The sequence below is a fragment of the Peromyscus californicus genome, unplaced genomic scaffold (assembly GCF_007827085.1).
Source record: "Peromyscus californicus insignis strain IS unplaced genomic scaffold, ASM782708v3 Scaffold_9__1_contigs__length_137607984, whole genome shotgun sequence".
NCBI lineage: Eukaryota > Metazoa > Chordata > Mammalia > Rodentia > Cricetidae > Peromyscus > Peromyscus californicus.
The window spans coordinates 78,716,138-78,733,824 of NW_026294617.1; the positions used below are offsets into that span (position 1 = coordinate 78,716,138).

Here is a 17,687-nt window from a genome sequence, read left to right on the forward strand (position 1 = left end):
TTCCCTCCATCTCCTAGTCTAGCAGACTTTGGCTTTCTTGGTGTTTAAGCAATTTCTGCACTTCACTGAAGCCTCTGGCAGCAGCAATTGGGGAATACAGCAACAGCCCGAGGTGCGTGGCATGTAGCAACCCAACGATCCACTGATGGCTGACTAGTCTATGCTGAGATTTCCTGCCTTTAAGGATCTTGCCAATCTCAAGGCTTGTTGGGAAGGTTAAATAGATAAGTATGTGGTAACCTATGATACACAGTCAGACTCGCTCAGTCACGGAAGTTTGTGAATCTGAGCTCATAAGGGTCTTTCTGCTACTGTTGAGTTACACCTGCCATTATCTATTTGGGCTAGGTAGATGTGTCCTTAGTCACCCATATGTAAGACTGTATACTGGAAAGTGGATATATTCCTAGTTGTGGGAGGCTGTCATAGAGTGCAGAACCCCATTTTTCTATTAGGACGTAAGCTCTGAGATTGATTACATTGGGCTGATACTTCTGAATCCATCTAATTGCATCTATGGATGCCAGTCAGTTTTCCTCCCTAATCTGTGTCCCATGGTCCTTCAGGGCACCTACATTTTCAAGAACCTAGCATTGCTACTCAGAACTCTGAGTGATGGAGCTGTAAGGAAGACCCGAAGATTTACTGTGAGCTGAGAGTTTTCTATGCAGCAATTCTGAGCTTGCCTATTTACCTCACTTACAAAGATGAATAAAGCAATTCCTGTCCATAAAGAACACAAGGAAATAAAATATACAGACACATTTTCCAAAAGATGGAAAATTATTCCAAGCACATGACAAGTGGAAGTCAGGGCAATAAGAGCAACAAGAATTTAGAAAAGGTTAACGCTAAGGGGCGTGGTCATGGATGTTTTCAAAGGTGAAGGTGGGCTGATTTTAGACTCTAAAGGATGGGAAATGTCTGGGCTATGAGAGAGAAGAAAAGTAGACCATGTGCCAGGATTGTGAAGAAACCTAAAGACAGGAAAGAACCTCACGTGTGCCTAGAAGACAGTGAAAAACAGACACAAGCAAAGGCAAAAGCGTGCGTGCGTGCGTGCGTGCATGCGTGCGTGCATGTGTGTGTGCATGTGCGTGCCTCTAGAGCTGGCGTCACGCACTGACATCTTGGCTAGCTTTTCATAGCAGCACACATCGGCATCCTTATCCTCCTACGTGTATGCACAGCATTCTATGGCTTGGATGACTCTCGCTCACTCATCTATTTCCCCTTGGGGACTGCTTAAGTTGCTGCCGGATTCTTGCTATTGGGAACGGCTGAAGGGAATCACATTGGGCCTTCGGTTTGTTGGTCCATTTGTAGGAGAAACCTCTAAAATGGCAATTACTGGACTAAACTACTTGTGTATTTCTAATTGTCACTGGTCGTACCAAATTGTCCTGTTGGACACTCCCATCTGTATCATAGAAGAGTGCCTGTCTCCCTATCCCATGGCCAGCACAGCCTGCTGGCCAGTCTGGAACATTAAAATGCCTATAGCTTTACTTGGCATTAATCTTATGGCTGAAATTACATTTTCACACATATTGAATGCTATTTGTGATTCCTTTTTAACGAAGAGTAAACTCATATCCTGCAGCCATTTTTCTCTGGGATTATCGGGAACTTTTATGTGAGAAACAGCTCTTCAGGGAAAGAGCTGTGAGACCTTCCCCCATTTACCGTTTGTCTTTTGATTCTCATTTGGTTTATTGCATCAATGATATTTTTTTTTCCCCTGTGTCACAAACCACCGCAGAAAGCATTCACTTGAAACAATGGCCACTTGTTTGCTCACGATGGACTCAGCTGAGGCAATACCTCCAGGTTCCACCAGGAGCCCTTGCCCTTTGCGGTCAGTGGAGAAGCCGGACGTAGCCAGCCACCTGGTAGTCCAGAAGCCTTCTCAGGGTGCTCACAAGACAGTTAGAAAAAGCTTTAAAAACAAGCAAAATACCAGCAAGTGAGTCAGTACCAGTATCCGTGTGTTTGAAGTCTCTGGGTTGTGTCTGCTGCTGACCCAATGACCACAGGAAATGAGAGTTCTGCGGCTGGAGACTGGACGAGAAGACAACACAGGAGAGTAAAGAGAAGAGAATGTGAGGTCATCAGCCCACCAGCTAGAACCCAACCTAAGTTCTTTTCCTTATTGATTCTCCTGGGATACTTTCTGGTTTTGTGCTATTTATCACTTTCTATGGTCTTAGGTTCTGGATTTTGAGCTGTATTTGGGAAGCCCTTCCCCGTTCTAAGATTACAAAGGTAATTATCATCTTTGTTTAGTCCTGTTGTAGACTCATAAACTACACTTAAACTTTGACTCACGTGGAATTCACCCTGTGTTTGCTACACAGTTGCAGATTTATGTTCTTTTTCTTGCAGTGCTGGGAATCAAGCCCAGGGTTTCCTCAGCAAGGCTTTACCACTGAGGTACAGCCACAGAACTGCACTTACTAATTAAAGCTCAGTTTTTCTCTATTTGAAAAGGTTGTGACATTAGCCAGGATTGGCAAGGCCAAGGCCAAAAACAAACACCTGTTAAATCTCAGTGGCTTTGGCACAAAAGGTGTTTTCCATGCTCATGCTCCACACCTACCATGGGTGAGCCCAAATTCCAGGCATCAGCTGTAAGGCCAGGCTGAGGAGCCACTCCCACCTAAGGGAACAGTGAGTCTTGCACCCCGCAAGAGTAGTCAAACCCCAACAGTCTCTGACAGCTTCCTACCGGGAGCACATGTCCCGCCTACACACATTCCATTGGCTAGGAAGGCACAGGACCAATCCCGTCCATAGGTTGAGGAAGACTTCTCCTCCCTTGAGTGACAGCAACGGCTCCTGGCTGTCTGTCTGTGGATGGGTAGCTTTGGGAATGACATGCTGACCTGAGGCCGCTGAGGACCTGGTCTCCCCCACGAAGTCCTGTGGTTATGAATGTCAGAGCTATCTCAGCCTCTTATCCAGCCTCTGGCCCCCACGTCTTAGACGCTGCTGAGAAAAGAGAATGGCCAAATAGACCGAGGCAGGGGCATTCAGGAAAGGAAGAAAAGAGGGCCTCAGCCAGGGGCTGTAGAGTTTACTGGCTGCCTTGGAACTGACTCTGTAGACCAGACTGGCCTCCAACTCACAGAGATCCTCCTGCCTCTGGCTCCCGAGTGCTGGGATTAAAGGCGTGCACCACCACCCTCTGGCCAAGGGGCTGTAAAGTTTTGTTCCAGCGTTTTGAGTTGTCACCTTGGGCTGCCATAACAAAATACCACATTCCAGGCAATAAACAACATTTGTTTCTCAGAGTTCGAGGGCTGGAAGTCCCAGACTGAGGTTCCATCATGGTCGAGGTTCGATGGGGGACTATTCTGGGATAGAGACTGCTAACCTTTTGTGGTTTCTTCACGTGGCAGAAAGGAGGGAGCAAGAGTTGTCCCTGGGGTTCCTTCTAGCAAGGCATTGATCTGATCCTAACTCAACTCCCCAAACACCCCCCCAATGCCCTGCAGGTTCAGATTTCAGCGTATAGGGAGGGTACTGGGGGTGTAGCTCAGTGCTGAACACTTCCAGAGCATACAAGGTTCTGGGTTCAACTCTCAGCTCTGCAAAGGGCTGACACAAAAAGATATCATTTCAACATGTGAGTTACGAGGAACAAAAAGATTTCGGCACCCACCAAAAGGATATATTGGAGCCTTGACAACCCCTCCCTCCTCAGGAGCCCAAAATGCGACCTTTGTTGGAAAGAGTCTCCTTACAGAAGTAACTGTGTTACAGTGAGGTCATCTGGATGGGTTATACACACAGGCGACAAGGGAGACATCCAGACATATGTGCCCAGGAGACAATGTGAAAGGAGGAATGGGGTCACCACCTATGGGACAAAGACAGACTCTCGTCCCACAGCCCTCAGAAGGAACAAACCTGCCATTACTTTCCCACTTCAGACCCTGCACCCAGAGATGTTACTCTCTCTCAGCCAGCCTCTTTGGTACTGACGACCTCCATGGACCACAACAGCCACCTCCAACTGCTGGGTAAGAGATGCCTGCTTGCTGTTCTCACGGGCACCATCCCCACTCCGATAGGAAAAGGGAACCGTGGCCAGTTAGCAATGTCTCCTAAGACTTGGCGGGGTGGCACTGAACTTGGAGTCAGCTGACCAGAGATTTCACCCAGCCTCCAATGTACTCCGCCTTAGTGAGTATTGCAAGGATGACATGAAACTGTCAGCTGCTAAGCCCATCATAGGTGGGCTTCCAGGAGTCTATGTCTGGGGGCTTGGGCTGAAAGGGAAGACTGAGAGAAGGCATGGCATCTGCCTCAGACACTGTTCTCCTCAGAGGAAGTGGTAGCTCCTTAATTTTTTTCGGGACTGTGGCTTGAAGCCAAGGCCTTGCACGTGCTACGTGAGTGCTTTATCACTGGACTGTATTTCAGTCCAACTCCTGAATATTGACTAAACAGCAGCAACCCTTGCTGAACCCTTTGAGGCTTGCAGTGATAAAATTACAAGGTCTGTTCTTGCTAGTTCTGCTGAGCATTATGATCTTCCCTCTAAATGTGCTTGACAATAATCGGTGGTATGTTTCAAATAACTAGTAGAGATAATCTGGAATCTTCCTCAACACAAGGCAAGGACGTATGACTGAGATGATATAATGCCAGTGACTCTGATCTGACCAGTTAAACTACACATGTACTAAATGTTACTCTGTCCTCTATAAAAATAGGTACAATTGCCGGGCGGTGGTGGCGCACGCCTTTAATCCCAGCACTCGGGAGGCAGAGCCAGGCGGATCTCTGTGAGTTCGAGGCCAGCCTGGGCTACCAAGTGAGTTCCAGGAGAGGCGCAAAGCTACACAGAGAAACCCTGTCTCGAAAAACCAAAAAAAAAAAAAAAAAAAAAAAAAAATAGGTACAATTAATTACTATGTATCAACTACAAATAAAAATACATTTAAAAAGCTGACTCTGTTGGCAGAGGTGCAGGTGAGGTAGCCCTGAGCGTACGAGAGTGGGATAGCTGGTCACACACCCCTGCCTGCCACGTGGTGGTGATGGCAAGGGAAAGGTGTCCTCCCCCTACCTTGACCCTGCCACCTGTGGTGAGTGATGGAGCTGGCCCTCCCCCTTACCAGCTGCAGCACTCAGGAAAGAGGACCCTGCACCTCAACTGGGCAGCACAGTAGAGCTGACCCTGGTGGCGGAGGTATGGGTGAGCCAGCTCTGATGTTGTGATCATGGGAGAGCTGTCCCCATTACTCATCTGTCACGGGGCAGCATGGGCGAGGGAGAAACCCCCACCCCTACTCCAACCCCCACCCCTAACCCCACCCCTACTCCCCTGCCCATCAAGCCTGAGGCGGGTGGAAGAACTGGCCCTGAGGTCATAAGAGAGAGAGACCAATCATTCTTTGCGATGAAAACCTGCATTTAAAAATATATGGGTAAAGGGGTCTACTGAGTGACTCACTGTGTCACACTGCAGCTTCCATGACGAGATGTTTCCCCTTCACCCTTCTTTCCCCTTTTTTCTCTCAAATTTTATTTTGTTTTATATTGGGGGAGGGGAGGGAGATGGGTGGGAGTGGGAGGCATGAAGTGAAAGGCACAAAGAATAAATAAAAAGAAAGTTAATAAAAAGTACATTTAAAAATATCTTCTCTAATAAACTATCTTAAAAAAAAAACAAAGCTTCGTGATATACTAGTCACTTTTCTGTTGCTGTGATAAAACATCCTGACCAAGGCAATCTATAGAAGAAAGAGTTCACTGGGGCTTTGGTTCCAGAGGGCTAAGAGTCCCTGGTGGTGAGGAGGCACCGCAGCAGGAAGCTGAGAGCTTCCATCTTTAAATTCGGCAACTCGGCAGAGAGAGCAAACCGGAAGTGGGGTGTGCCTATGTAATCTTCGTCCAGCAGGGCTGGGCTCCCTAAGCCTCCCCAAACAAGCAGAGAACCTCCTGTGCAAACACCCCAGCCTGTGGGGAACATTTCTCATTCAAACCACCACACCTAGCTAACCACAGGGGATTATTTTTAGAGCTGGTCTTGAGTTATAGAAGAGTGCCTGAAATCTTTCTGAAAAAAAGGTCTGTCTGGCTCTGGCTTCGGACAGCTGAGGGTCCTAGTATGGTTCGTGTATTGAGAGTCCTCCTGAAAGTTTGTGTGTTGAAAGCTTGCTCACGTCTAACTTCACCGAGGGCTTACACCAGAGGTGAGTTCAGAGTGGGCTGTTAGCGGCGAAGGCTTGGCTGGAGGAAGTAGGTCACTAGGCGTGTCTAGGAAGGGTCTACCATGCCTCGGCTTCCCTGTCTTACACTCTTTTCTCTTTCCTGGTGGCCATGAGGTTAGCCTCTCTGTGCCAGCACATCTGAATGCCATGATATTGCACCTTGCCTCAGGAGGAGGTGAAAGCGGAGGAGACAGCTGATCTTAGAACCATGAAGACATGAGCCAAGGTAGAGCCTTCCTATTTGACCCGGTTTTGCTTGGCTGTTTGTCAGAAAGACAAAACCTAACTAACATGGGCACCTCTGTATTGCTTCCCTGCATCCAGATCCAATAACAATTTTTTTTTCTTTTTTAAAACTCTGCGGCATGCATAGGCATGGTTGTATATGGGCACGCGGGTGTAACATTGTATCAGCATGCTTCCAGTTAGAAGCAGTGTTTCCGTTTTTTTTTGCAGCAGATGTTATGGTTGACTTAGTGTGTCCCGGCAACAGTGAAATGACACAGTAGGTTGCTCCAGAGAACTTCAGAGAGAAATGTGGAGCAGAGTAAGGTAAAGAACATGTATCTGTTTCCTACTGCTTACATAACAAACCACCCCCAAATGTAGTACCTCGAGACCACAGCCCTTTATTTGTTCACTGTTATGTAAGCTGGGCTGAGCTGATAGGTTCTTCTCACCCGAGGTTATCTGTGTGGCTGAAATCAGCTGCCAGGTCGGGTGAGGCTGTTGTTCCAGGGGTCTCAGCCGGAATGGCCGATCACATTTCCCCCTTTTCATGGGGCAACAGAAGAGTGCTCCATGGCCAGATAGGCCACCCCACCCCCGTCTGTCTGTCTGTCTGTCTGTCTGTTCATGTTACGGAAGCTGAGCATCAGTGCGAGCCTGGATTGCTCAAAGGCACCAGTATAGGAAAGCATGTTCCTAGGGGGCGGCCCTTGGTGGGTGAATCCTCAACAGTTTTTCTGAGACACTTTAGGCAATGTCTTAGCTAAGACTACGAAAGGTAAAGTTTAGAGATAAGCTGGAAGTTTGGTTTTAGAATTCAGGTTCAGGAACTTTGAAATCTGTGTTACTTTTGTTAGTATGATCCCATGTATACACATAAGCAAATAAGACCTAGGGAAACTCACACTGGTTGGCTTTGAACAGCTCTCTCGGTCCCTAGGGTTTAGTCTCTCCCGATTGTAAAACTCCTCGCCAAGGTTATTTGTGGTAAGGGTCGTGTGAGCTCAGGGTCTTCTGTGAGAACAGTGGAAGCCTCACACAGGTGTGGATGCTCTTCCTGTCATGGCCAGGATCCACTGTTTCAGGAGACATTAAGCCTGGTGCACAGAAAGACGTATGATACTCAGTGAGAAGTCTGAGGCCCAGCTGTGTAAATCACCTTAAAAATTCATGAGAGGACTTTTTTTTTTTCATTCCATATGCGTTAAATTTGTCTCTGTCACTTTCTCTCCCTAAGATCAATAAAAAGGAAACTGATTTTATTTCAAAAAACCAATTATTTCTGCTTTCGCTTTTGTGCTCAAGCCTAAATGGCTCCTTCTTTTCCAACACAGCATGTTTTCTTCTGCCTCTAATGGTGTCAATCCAACTCACCAGACAGCTCCAGGAAGTGCTTGATGGATCACAGCCCAAGCTGCTCCCTGTTCCCCATCCATCAAGTGTTACCAAGTCCTTTTTATGTCTGGGTGGGTGCTAGGACCTGGTGACAAAGAAAAAGATGGTTTTTATCCTCCAGGAGCTCACAGACCAGCAGCAAGACAGATGTAGAAACAGGAAACAGTGCCATGCTTGTGCACTTTGAAAGGAGCAGATGTGTCTATTCAGCAAATATTTAACGATCGCTTGTTCTGTGCATGCCTCAAGTTAGTGTGAAATACAAAGAGGGTTAAGAGACCTCTTCTGTTTTTATGGTGTGACTGGTCGAGGAGAGAGACAAGTCAACAGTCACAATTCAGACAGAACCTCGGGAGTCAGCACCAGTGTTGCGTGGGAGCAGAGAGAACAGAACCTGCCAGGTAGAAGTGGTTGGGGAAGATTTCCCACAGTTTCGTATAAACCAAGAAAAAGGCAGGGGGAGATTCCAGGGGGAGAGATATAGCCAGGTTGAGTGGCCTGGGAAAGTAGGACACTTGAGAGAAAGCAGTGCAGCCTGCCTGGCCCACAGAGTGAGAAGGGGCCAGGAGAGGGAAATCTGGAGAGCTGGGCAGAGGCCAGAGCCCAGGAGGAAGATAGATAGTTTCATTGGATCTTTGTTTTAGAAAGATCATTGCAGAAGTGGGTCAAATGCCCCCTAGGGGCTGCCTCAGGGAACAATGGCACTTGTAAACTAAATTTTTGTTTAATTCATATTTATTTTCTTTCGTATGTGTATGTGTACCTGAGTGTATGTGTATGCACATGTGTGTGCACGAACCCACAGACATCAGAGGAGGTCACGGAACTGAAGTCACAGATGGTTGTGAGTCACCTGTCAAATAGCTCTGCAGAAGAAGACTGCGAAGATTTAAGACCCCAAGCCAAGGCGAGGGGGTGGGCTTCAGGAGACATGGAGCCTGTCCACACATCATCCACAGACTGAACACCCAGCCTGTCGCACTTTGTTCTGACCACCGTACCAAAGCCATCAAAGCGGAAGAGTCAGGAGATGGGTGGACGCAGGGATGTACGGAGCAAGGGAAGAGGGAGGAAAACGTGACGCTCAAGTTCCTGACTTGTGCAGCCCCATGCTGAGCCTCAAAGGACGATACCACCCAAATACGGTGTTTGGAGACACAGGAAGCATTTGGCCTAGAGGAAAAGCTTGCTGCTGTCCACCCATGACTGAGTGGAAGCTCTGGAATTTCCCATCTCTGTTAAGAGAGCGCTGCCTTCCACCCTACGGTGAAGCCCCGGCAAGTCAGTGAGACTGAAAGGATAATGTCTCTCCTTGTGCACCTTCAAATTCCACAGAGGCCTCTTGGAAACCTCCTAATAAGCGCCTGTGAGCCTCTGAAACTGTCCTTAGAGCAAACAGGGCACCATGGTTTTTAATAATGTCAAGTGGGGGACTGTATCACTCCTGCGACTCTCCCTGTGCATGCATGCCTTTCTCCTTCTGGTTGTGAATCAATTGTGTGCCTTTTCTTTTTAATGGTCATCAGCTTATTCCCTTGGCCTTGACAATAGCACACAGGGCTGCTGTGTTCCGAGAGGTGTAACAAGGCAGACTGGCGAGGCTGCAGACGTAGATGATGCTGTCTGCTTGTGGCGTCTCTGAGGGAGAGCGCAGTGGAGATGAGCAGCTGGCTGTGTGGGGTCGGAGCTCAAGGGGCATGAGCCCAGGATGTGGTGTTGGGGATTCCAGATACAGGGCAGCTGAAGCAGAGCAGTGGTTGAGGCCACTCTAGGGGCATCGTGCTGTGTAAAGAGTGGGCAGAGGACTTAATCCCAGAGAAGCCCATTGCTTACGAGAGAGTGAAGGAAAATGACGGGGCATTAGCAGAGAGTCGTGGAGAACAGTGTCATGTCCCTCAAGTGCTGAAGAGGGATCAAAGCTTCTGGCATTCTGTCTGTCTCTCTGTGTCTACACACACACACACACACACACACACACACACACACACACACACACGCACGCACGCACCAATGCCCTTTCCCATTTCTTCATTGCGTTTACTGTTCCAGTTTCACAGCCAGAGCTGGAGTGATATCAGTTTACTTCTCCAGAAATGGCAGAATCTTCCCCCTGGTGACTTGCTCTCTCAGAGGGCTGTCTACTGGGTTGTCCTGCTTCCTTCCAGGGCCTTCCTTAGACCTTCCCTTGGTGACAGCCTGTGGCTGCTGAAGGAGTGTTGGGGGCGGGGCCCCTCTTCTTAGGGCTCTGTGCCTGAGTCAGAATGTATAGATCTAGGGAAGCTATGGCCTCCAGTGACCTCAGCTTCCCAGTCCCTACAAGTCCCATCTTCACGGGCACTTTGGATTCCAGGGCATTGCTCTTAGCTTTTTTTAGGGAGAGAGAAAGCACCGAACCCTCTCCTGAACCCACTAACCCTGGAAGAGATGCATTAGAGAAAGGCAGAGTGTTCATCTTGAAACTATCCAGGAAATTGACCTGCCTGTCCTTGACTGCAACGATCAGTTCCCAGGGAAACAGTCTCTCGTCTGAAGTCGTCTCTTCTTGCCACTCAGTCCTTCCTCCTCAGCTCTACTCCTTGGTGATTCCAAAAGCCCCTGGTCCAATCTGGAATGACCACAGAAGGCCTGAGGCACCTCTCCTCCTCTCCTATAAAGTCACTTTGCCATCGAGGACTTTCCCCTTCCAAGAGTAGAGGAGACAATATGTAGGAAGCAAGCTTTCTTCCTTTGGAAGCATCCTAGGCTGTAATACCAGTGCTTAGGAGCTAAGGCAAGAGGATTAACAGAAGTATGAGCCAGCCTGGGCTACATAGAGAGCTTAGTGAGTTTGAAGCCAGTCAGCCAGGACTAGTGTGAGATTCATCTCAGAGACCGGAGAGACCCAGAGACAGAGACAGAGAGACTGATCTGCCTTGCAGTTAAAAATCGGAATGCTAATCCATTCACTTTGAACAATTTTCCCTGCAATGTATCCTCAACATCTCTGGAACCTCAAAACAGCAACAAGAAATGGGGGTTTGGGGTGGGAGGACAGCAAGGAGGTCCTTTTCACTTTCACTGAAAGAAAACCAGAAGAGATTTGCTCATATGCTGGACTTTGTCAGAGATCTTCAGTAACATAATAGGGTTCTTGTCTCTTCAGCTAGCCTCTCTGTGGTGCCCCAGCATGAATCAGATGTGTGAGAATGACTCTATGGCATGGGGGGGGGGTAAAGAGGGGGTAAGGGGGGGGATGACGAGCCAGTCTACTGTCAGAGGTCAGCACTGGCCAGGATCAGATGCAGCAGAGAGAGACTCTATGGGGTGACCCAGCCTATGTCTGAGGTCAGCATCGGCAGGAATGGGCACTTCTATACCCCTGCAGTCTCCTGGACTCCTCTGACAGACTGTGAGCTTGGATCCCCCTTAGCTAGCTCTCCCTTATGCAGTTGGAAGCTAAAGACCTGTCTGAATTCAGGCCCCCTCCCCCTGCCCTCTGAGGTCGGGGCTGGGAAACTTCTCCTCATTCTCTCACAGGTTGGGGCCTGGACGGCTTCCCTGGGCCTTGGCTCCACGGAGCTGTTTCCTCATACCTGAGCTGTCCACAGCTGCATACACCCCTCCCGGCCTGCATTATTTAAAGCCGGCCCACAGGTGCTCCTTGTGAGTCACAACACGCAGGAGGGCAGCGGCAGGCAGCTCCACTCACCACCCCACTCTTCCCTCACCATGGCTTCCTTGGGGCAGATCATCTTCTGGAGGTAATGTGCCTGCTCATTCTCTCTCTCTCTCTCTCTCTCTCTCTCTCTCTCTCTCTCTCTCTCTCTCCCTCCTCCCTCCCTCCAGATTAAGAACAGGGATGGGGTCTTTGGGAGATACTGAGAACTTCTGGGCTGTGCTACAGGCCACACTTGCACCCTTATCTGATGCAGCATTGGGTCAGGAAGAGGTTAGTCAAATTCAGCAGTGCACACACAGCCTCTTGGGCACCTGCTCAGACTCAGGGAAGGTTCTGGTTGGTGGTTTATCGCAGAAGGTTTTATCATCCCTACTAGGGCAGTTGTGGGCTGAAAACTGTGTGCACCACACTTGGGGACCTCACGGAGATGTTCGGGCACACTAAAACCCAGTGGCATGGGGCTGCATAGAGTGGATGGAGAGCAGGGACTGGTGGTGGGTTTAACACAGGACACCCTCTATGCAGCCCTCAGGAGGAAGCAGGCAAATGTTCTTCGACTCTCCTGTGGTATGATTTCTCTGTACTACCGAGCAACTCACACCAATGCCCCTACCCCAGACCTGGCTGGAAATGGGGTCCCTTGCTTTCCCAGGAGAGCCTGGAGAGGAGACCCTGGTGTCCGTTGCTGCCTAACCCCCCCCCCGAAATGGAAACAAAATACAGTAAAAAAGAAGCAAGCTCCTCTGCCGCCTTTTGCTCCTCAGCTCTGTTCCAGTTGCCTTTCTCCTCAGGGCATCATTTACCTTTCTGACTGGAAAGAGATGGAAAATGAATGCTTTTGTTTTCCCTGAAATAGGTGGTGATTCGATGTCAGTCCCAACTCATTACAGTTTTTAAGATGATATGTATGCTGGTTCTAGGGGTTGTTTGAAGGACCAATCCTCCCATTTTTATGTGGCTCTTCCAGATTTAAAAAAAAAAAAAAAAAAGGAAAGGAAAGGAAAGAAGGCGAGGTAGAAAGGAAAATGATTAACAATGAGAAGTCTATAAAAAGACCAAGTGAACATCACTTCCCACAGACAGCCTAGAAAATTCTTTTCCCTGAAGCAGAATTCCCCCTCACTCAGGTTCAGCAAGAGAGGGGACAGGGCTCCACAGGACCAGCAGAGGGGGTCTGGACAGCACCCCTTCCGCACAGTGCTGGGCCAGTGCCCTGGAGAAGTAACAGGTGGCCGTCACCTCCATCTAGCATCCCAGCCTGTGAATGTCGTCAGAAAGTGCCTGTGTCAGGGGCTAGCCTCCTGCAAGCACCTCTTCTCCTGCCTTCTACCCACTGCCTTCTCATGGCATCTGAAATCTCACTATCCCTTGTGAAGGTTCAGTCACCTCAGAGAAATCAGTCATTTGTTCGCAGCCCTGGAGCTATGTGTATAAGGGGCAGGGCAGCTTTGAACCCACTCACCCTGCAAAGCCTATGAGATGCTCGCTCCTGCTGCCACCATCGCCCTCCTGCCCCATCACCCAAGCTTAGGTCCCCAGAATGGGAAACAAGAAACAAGTGTCTCTGTTGTTCCAAGGACTGGCGTGTGGGCTTTCTAATAATACATTACAACCAGCCCGGCTGGTTTTGCTGGTGGGCCAGCCAGAGGTGGGTGTTGAAAATGTGGGTCCTCCACCCTTTAAGGTTTAGAGGCCCATTAGGGTCAACAGAGGCTCCTCTTGTTGGCTCTGGTTGCCTTGTTCACTATTTAAATGCTGCATTGCAAAAACAGAGACAAACCATGAGGGTGACAGTCTGGGAAGGGAGCACTGAACATCTCAGTGGAAAGAGGGGCCAGAAGCTTTCCTCTAGATACAAAAAGAACCCACTTGGGGAAACCCAGTATCTTCCCTCAGTGCCAACCAATCCCCTCCCTTTTTCCATAATCCCCTTTATGGTTCCTCTCATTAACAATAGTTCCACGGCATAGCTCATGGGAGGGTCTGCCATCTTCTGCAGACCGAGCAGATTGCTCCCTTAATAGAGAGTTTAATCCCTTCAAACCTCTCTCTCAGAATGTATGCTCCCCAGGGGTAAAATGCCCTGGCACATGAGGAGCTGTGTGATCCAGACTCCCCTACCATCATGGCTGTCCATGACACCAGCCAGCCTTCACTCATGAAACTTCCGTCAAGTGCTGCTTGGAGTCCAAGGTTGGAGAAGTTAGACTCCCTTCTCTGAAGGTGTTGTGTTCTAGTGAACAATATATCAGGGTTTCTATTCTCTGTGGGGTGTTGCATTAGCCACTGGGACAAAGACACCAAGATGTTGACAAGTGTATGGTCTAACAATAGTCAAAGGCTCCCAAAGATGTCATGCCTATGTTATGGGATGATAGGCTCAGGATGCCAATGGGAGTCCTTTCTTGCTCAGTGCCTTGGGGAGGGTTGCCTAAGCCAGATGTCTGGGCTCCTTTAAAAGCGAGTTCGTAGGGACCAAGTTAAAAAGGGGTGAGAAAGTCACTCTCCAGGAAAGGAGGGGGACGAACTAAAACCTATGATCCAACACAGGAAGCTGCTCGCCACTGTGTCATACCATGACAACGTGAATTCTGAGAAGCGCTGAGAAATGGGGCAGGGAGGTGGCACCAGGTCACATGAGGCCTGATTTAGCAGACTGAGAGCTAGGGATTGGTTATTGGTGATGATGGGCCCTCCAAGATTCTCAAGCAGAAGAATTTTCACCCTAGGTAGGCAGAAGTCTGGAGGCAATGAGAGCAAATGGGAGGCAGCTGCCGTCAGAACGATAGGGGCAAGGAAGAGAGAAAAAAATACTAGAACCCGGGGGAAGGGAAATAGATTCGAGAAACGTGAGGAAGAGGTGAAGGGCAGACCCCGGAATGAGGTCCCTGGCCCTGGATGGGGCAGAGTGAGGGGGAGGAAAGGGGCATTACAGAGGAGTTCCTCTAAGTTTGGTGCATAATGAGTCTGAGGCTCCTCTGGGCCCATCAGGTGAAGGTGTTAAGGAAAGCAGAAAGTGTAAGGAAGAAACCAGGATGGGTCATGGATAGGGATTAAATGGTCAGCAGCTCTCAGGCAGGGAATGGTTACATAGGGGTGTCTCCTAAGGAAAGCCCTAAGAGGACAAAGGGCCAGGGACAGAGGGGTGAAGAACACTGCCATTTAGGGGTAGGCAGGGAAGGGAAGTGGGGGAAAGATTGACTGTCCGGAGAGGTAGAGAGATCAGAACCGAGAAATCACAACTATCCGCAGAGTAGATTTCCACGGACCACCAAAGCCTGGGGCTCCATGAAACCCCTCTCTCTGAAATTCAAGAAGATCATAGGACTGATAAAGACCTCCAAAGAAGAAAAGTACCGGACAGAAAAAGGGTGGGTGTCTCTCTATCGCATGAAGGTGGCTAAAATAGATGGAAACTTGAGCAAAGGAGACTCACGGGAGCTTTGCTCTGAGTCCTGGTCTTCCATGTCCCCCCACGAATTCAAGCTAGACAATCAGACAGAATGCCTGCCAGCACTGTCCACGCTTGTCTGGCTAGAGAGCTCAGCCCTGATGAGGTTAACACTTCAAACCCCACAGAGACAATACAAGATGAGTCCAACTTTTATCTCTCGGAGCCTATTAAACTGAAGGCTCCAGGGTCATCGGCTCCCATGAGTACTTGTGTATCATCTGAACACGTGCTTGTCCACACCTCTGCCCACTGTGGTGACTCTCATTTTTTCACCAGCCAGATCCTGTGCCACTTCAGCTTTGAAGTCCCCTTCGGCTTTTTCTAGGTATCTTAATTGCCTCTTTTATGTTTCCAGCCAGACGTGCTTATGAATATATGTTCCTGGGGCTTTTACTTCCCTCACTAAGGATCTGACATGATCATTTTTGTCAGGAAGAAGGGAATAGTTATCACTCTAGATACATATCTGAGCTCTGGCTTTAGACTACCTGGGCTGATATCATTGTGAATGCTTACCCTCCATACGCCTCAGTTTCCCTACCTGTAAAACAGGGCTGGTGACAGTAAATAACTGCTTGGGTTGTGTGAATGACATGTAATAATTATGTACCTGACACATCCTAATGTTCTACAGATATCAGCCATTACTATATTTATTTTATGCAAGTTCCTCTATAAAGTCCATTACGTGGCTGGCTGGCCATGAGATCCTATCTTCAACTCTGGCCATTGGTGTTTCTGTCCTTAACAAACAGATGCTGTAGTGATGGCATTGAGGATTTTTAAATAGCTAAGCATGTATGTGTGTGTGTGTGTGTGTGTGTGTGTGTGTGTGTGTGTGTGTGTGTGTACATGCATATGCACACACATGAGCATGCAGAGACCAAAGGACATTGGCTGTTTTCCTCTATTATTTTTGTTCTTTGTTTTTACGCTTGATCTGAGCCAAAAGGCTGAGAGATGATATCACTGGTTATCAATGATTAGAAGTGGGGTACCTGTTTGTCAACTTGACACATACTAGAGTCGTCCAGAAAGAGGGAATCTCAGTTGTTGGATTGCCTTTATCAGATGGCCTCTCAGTGAGTCTATGGGACATTTTCTTGATTAATGATTATGTGGGAGGTCTCAGCCCACTATGGGCAGTGCCACTCCTGAACAAATGGTCCTGGGTTGTATAAGAAAGCAAACTGAGCAAGCCATGAAGAGCATACCAGTGAGCAATGTTCCTCTGTGGTTCTGCTTTTCAGTTCCTGCCTCCAGGTGCTGCCCTGCCTTCCTTTTGAGACAGACTGTAACCTGTAGTATGTAATCCCACTACCCTCTGCCAAGTTGGTTTTGGTCAAGTGTTTATCACAGCAATAGACAGCAAGCCAGGTCAGTCTCTTACTGAGCCCAAGGCTCATTTTTTCCTGCTAGACTGGCTGGTCAGCCAGCCCCTGGGAGTTCTGCCAGTCTCTGTCCCCCAATTCTGGAATTATTGGTGCACCTGGCAGTGCCTTATTTTTACATGGGAACTGGAGGTTTGAACTCAGGTCCTCTTGTTTTCATAGCAAGTGCTCTTACCCACTGAGCCATCCCCCACTCCCCACGGTAGTCCATCTTAACAACACTCTATCCACGGAGTTTTTTTGAGGAAAAAAATGAAAGTCAAGTGGATCACACCTTTCACACCTGTCTGTGGATATGAGACTGTCATTTCTCAAATCCTCACCTGAGAAAACCTGTGTCTGACTGCAGCATTGAGCATCCAGACACAGTGGCCAGGGGCTTCCAGGTGAGCTTGGGAGGCCCTACTGTGTGCACAGCTCAGCATCTACATCTTCTGATGATACAATGTTGGTGACAAGTGTCAACCCACCCTGCAGCCAGGGAGGCTGTTTCCCAGGCTCGAAGGATATTTCAAAGATGTGATGTATGGGGACAAGTAGGGGACTCTAGGTGCCTGAGCTCAAATAGTGCAAATTATTTTTATTATTAAAGCAAGCAAAACATGAGGTGATGTTTACAGTTAGCTTAAGCAAAGCCAAATACAGTGAGGGAATATACATGGTTTTATATATCTTCTTATCTTTGGTCATGTGAAAAGAACCAAGAATATTTTTCCCAGGACTGTCTTTTCCACAGAGATAATGTAGACATGTTGGGGCACTTTCTTTTAAAAATCCTTGTTTTTAAGTGTATTTACATATATGTAACTTTTTTTAAAAAAAAAAAAAAAAGAAGAAGAAGGCTGCCTTGTGGGAAGAACTTCTTACACTCTGGCCCATCCAAGGTTTACAGTAAGTTCATAGCTTTCTTATACAGGTTTCCACAACAAAAGCAACACCCACCAGAACACAGTTAGAGCTGTGGGCCAATGACCCATAATGGTCACGTAGCTCAACTGCATCACACTTCTAATTATCTCCATTTCATAGCTGCAGATACTGAGGCATGATTGCCTCTCTGCCAACCCATGCTGGGAACCCACATGGTCCTAGCTTGTGCTGTCTACTGAGTTATAAAGATAGTCCTCCTTCTAACCAACTTGCTTCATCTCCTGCCACTAAAGCAGAACCCAACTCAATACTGTCAAAAACTCACTTCTTCAGTGACCAGTGACTGCCACTGCAGAAGACTCCAGGGGGCTGGCTGATGGGGAGTTAGGCTGAAGCCCCAGATTGGGGTCTCCATTATTTCAGTAGTTGCTCTATAGATGGTATCTTAGTGAGGGTTTCTACTGCTG

The 17,687-nt window shown here is 48.3% G+C and overlaps 1 protein-coding gene and 1 long non-coding RNA gene across 3 annotated transcripts in view; both read left to right on the top strand.

The window, feature by feature from the left end:
• Positions 1–17,687, top strand: part of Vtcn1 (V-set domain containing T cell activation inhibitor 1) — a 91,661-nt gene that overhangs the window by 13,306 nt on the left and 60,668 nt on the right. The gene's annotated exons all lie outside the window — the stretch shown is intronic.
• LOC128106191 (uncharacterized) lies at positions 5,841–11,027 on the top strand. 2 transcript variants are annotated; one of them, XR_008216622.1, is made up of 3 exons: positions 5,841–6,206; positions 6,339–6,450; positions 6,681–11,027. It is a non-coding gene; the product is annotated as an uncharacterized LOC128106191 (long non-coding RNA). The 2 variants fall into 2 exon arrangements; XR_008216623.1 differs by having other exon boundaries at positions 6,684–11,027.